This window comes from Rhinolophus sinicus, linkage group LG06 (genome assembly GCF_036562045.2).
Source record: "Rhinolophus sinicus isolate RSC01 linkage group LG06, ASM3656204v1, whole genome shotgun sequence".
Taxonomy (NCBI): domain Eukaryota; kingdom Metazoa; phylum Chordata; class Mammalia; order Chiroptera; family Rhinolophidae; genus Rhinolophus; species Rhinolophus sinicus.
The window spans coordinates 129221892-129225878 of NC_133756.1; the positions used below are offsets into that span (position 1 = coordinate 129221892).

The 3987-nt window shown below is 37.8% G+C and overlaps 1 pseudogene; it reads left to right on the forward strand.

The window, feature by feature from the left end:
* The first annotated feature begins 310 nt into the window (after positions 1-310).
* Positions 311-3783, forward strand: LOC109459720 (COP9 signalosome complex subunit 4; annotated as a pseudogene).
* The last annotated feature ends 204 nt before the right edge of the window (positions 3784-3987 follow it).

The following is a 3987-nucleotide window of genomic DNA, read 5'->3' on the forward strand; positions in this document are numbered from 1 at the left end:
CTGACCCACAAAATCATGAACAAAATAAAATAGTAAACTGGTTTTACTTTTTAAAACTTTTTATTTGGGAATAATTTCTATGTATAAAATATAAAGAACACCCATACACCTTTACCCAAATTCAACTATTGTGAGTATTTTACCCTACTTCCTTTATTATTCTCTCTATCTTCCTTTGTTTCTCTCTCTTTCATACATGTGTGATGTATATTCATATATATAAATTTATGTGTAATTCATTAGTAAAAATGACCTTTTTTAGCCATTTAAGGATAAGTTACAGACATTATGACTCTTTATCCCTAAGTGCTTCAGTGTGTATTTCCTAAGAAAAGGGATATTATCTCACATAACCACGGTGCATTTATCAACTTTAGCAAACTTAACATTGATATGAATACTTTAATCTACCATTTATATTCCAATTTTGTCAGTTGACTCAATAATGTACTTTAAAGCATTTTTCCCCTCTAGTACAGGATCCAGTCTAGGGTCAGCAGGCCTTGCATTTAGTTGTCAAATATCTTTTGCTTTTTTAAGTGTGGAAATGTTTGTCTTAAGCACCTATTTTTCTTTGGGGGGGAGGGAGTTTGTTACACAGCAGTAGTAGCCAGAAAAGCCTCAATGACAGATATTATTATCAATGTAAAAAGAAGGAGAAAAGGGAAAGAGAAAAGAAAAAGGAACCCATGTCAAGGAGGAGCTGAGAAAGGGCCAGTTATGCTTCCGACAAATGCCTCTCAGTGTTTGCCTAGCCCTGAAATGTCCCGTAATACTTCAGGACCGAGAAGATGACCAAAGAGTCCTCCTTATGCTCCTTCCCTCCTAAAGTACAATCCAAAATCTTTCTCTCCTTTCAAGTAGGTATGATAATCAGAAAAGCTTACCAAATCTAAAAAATATCCAAAAGAAAGTAAGTTATTCTCTGAGCAAAAAAACATAGCTATACCAGCCACAACTATTTAGTCTGGGGAAATCAGATATACGAGTAGGTCATAAAACAATTATAATGAATTCCTCAGTATTCTGTGACTGTATCTGGCAGAGGAGTGCTCGGGGGGGTTCTGAGCCTGATGCTAGTTGACCAGCAAAAGGAAAGGAGGCTACAATAGTGAGCACTTATGTGTTCGGTGACTAGAGTTTTCAGGGAGAAATCCATTTTCAGTAGAACCTATTTTAATAACCTATTTGCTGAGCTGCTTCTTTGCCTGATTCCTGACCAAGATTTTCTTTCCTTCCTACTCTGCACCACTACAATCCTATGTATTGGACAATTCCAACACTGAAACCAAGCGTGCAAACCCATTCTGTTGAAAACATGTTGGTTGCCTCCCAGGCATCTATTTTCCTTCTTTTCAAATAGTATCTCCAAATTTCCCCTCCATAGTTTGGGAATGGTTGACATGCACCCCCAGCTCCAGGGGATCACCCTCATTCACTTAAGATTATCAACCTCCACTGGACACGATAATTAGCTGAAGGATGGGCATATGACTGAAGACAGGCCAAGAGGAATAGATTCAACTACAGAATCAAAACTACAATGAGATATCAATTCATACCCACTAGGGTAACTATAGTCAAAAAGACAGATAATAACAAATGTTGACGAGGAGGTAGAGAAACTGGAACCTTCATACATTGCTGACAGGAATGTAAAATGGTGCTGCTGCTTTGGAAAACAGTCTGGCATTTCCTCGAAAGTCAAACATAGGGACGAAAGATGGCGGCAACCATGCAACAGGCTTTGGCCCACCTCATGAATTCGAGCTGCTCTCATAAAGATCTGGTAGGCAACTATTGTCAGATCCTGGAAAAAACACCATTCAGTTATCTGGGGCAGAACAACTAGAAGCTTTGAAAGCTTTTGTGTAAGCAGTGGTAAATGAGAATGTCAGCCTTGTGATCTCACGGTAGTTCTGACATCTCCCGAACCTGCCTGATAGCACAGCCATAAAAATCTATCATTTTACCTTGGAAAACATCCAGCCTAAAGTCATTTCATTTGAGGAGCAGTCTGCTTCCATGAGACAGCATCTTGCATCCGTATATGAGAAAGAAGAAGATTGGAGAAATGCAGCCGAAGGGTTGGTGGGAATTCCTTTGGAAACAGGACAAAAACAGTACAATGTAGATTATAACCTGGAGGCTTCCATGAAGATGGCGAGGCTATAGCTAGAGGACGATGATCCAGTCCAGGCGGAGGCTCACATAAATCAAGCACCATTGCTTCAGAATGAACCAACCAATGAACAGTTACAGATACAATATAAGGGATGCTATTCACATGTTCCTGGTTATAGAAGAAAATTCACTGAAGCTGCACAAAGGTACAATGAGCTCTTACAAGACAACAGTGCATGAAAGTGAAAGACTAGAGGCCTTAAAATATGCTTGGCACTGTACCATCTTAGCATCGGCAGGGCAGCAGTGTTGTCAAATGCTAGCTACTCTTTATAGGATGAAAGGTGCCAGCAACTTGATGCTTATGGGATCCTAGAGAGCATGTACCTGCATAGGCTCATCAGAGGAAATCAACTTCAAGAATTCGCTGCCATGCTGATGCCCACCAAAAAGCATCTACAGCTGATGGTTCTAGCATCTTAGAGCTGTTATGGAACACAATTTGTTGTCCTCAAGCAAATTATCTAATAATATTACCTTTGAAGAACCTGAAGCTCTTTTAGAAATCCCTGCAGCGAAGGCAGAAAAGATAGCATCGCAAATGATAACAGAAGGATGTATGAAAGAATCAGATTGGTGGAATAGTTCATTTTGAAACATGAGAAGCCCTGCCAACATGGGACAAACAGATCCAGTCGCTTTGTTTCCAAGTGAATAACCTTTTGGAAAATTAGCACCAGAACGGACAGCACAAGCCATGGAAGCCCAGATGGCTCAGTGAATCCTTATAGAACTTCTGTGCACACGACATCTTTTCCCATGTTGTACAGATTAATTTCACTATCTCCAAAGCATCTGCGTCATGACCTTACATATTTCAATCCCTTTAATGCTGGATTCCATTTAAAGAAGACATTATTAGAGCAAGAAGTACAAGCATTTAAAAATATGTAGTTCTCATATATTCAGGGTCTCTGTATATCAAGCTAACTCAGATGTTTTGAAAGCTTTTCTTTAAATGTAGTAAATGAAATATCTGTGGCTAAAAATTTTGGGATTTGTGATAACTTTGTAGTCCTGTAAAACGTAAGTGTGTGGTACCTCTCCAAATGTGGCTATTCTAATAAAGAAAGAAGTGAGTCCCCCCCCAAAAAAGAAAGTTAAACACAGAGTTACATACAACCCAGAAATTCTACCCCTAAGTATATACCCAAGATAAATTAAAACATATGTCCATATAAAAACTGTACATGCAAATTCATAGTAGCATTATTCATAGTAGCCAAAAAGTGGAAACAACTCAATTGTTCATCAACTGATGAATGGATAAACAAAATGAGGTCTATTCATACAATGGAATATTATTTGGCAATAAAAAGGGATGAAGTATTGATACATGCTACAACATGGATGAACCTTAAAATTATGCTAAATGAAAAAATCAGTCACAAAAGACCACATATCATATGATGCCATTAATACGGAAGGTCCAGGATAGGAAAATCTATAGAAACAGAAAATAGATTAGTGGTTGCCAGGGCTCAGGGAATAATGGTATTACCAGTTGAGTAACTGATTATGGGTATGGGGTTTCTTTTGTAGATATGCAAATGTTCTGAAATTAGATAGTTGTGAGGGTTGCGCAACTCTCAATATACTAAAAACCACTGACTTACACACTTTTAAAGTGAATTTCATGGTATATGAATTAAATCTCAATAAAGCTATAAGGAGAAAGATTCAATTACAGGGTTTTATTTGAGCTATCAAGAAAATATTTTTTTACTTCAAGATGTCCCCCATATCAACTCTAGTCCTTTATTTATTTGTTTTATTTAACTCAAAGTCAAGGGTTCAGAAAGC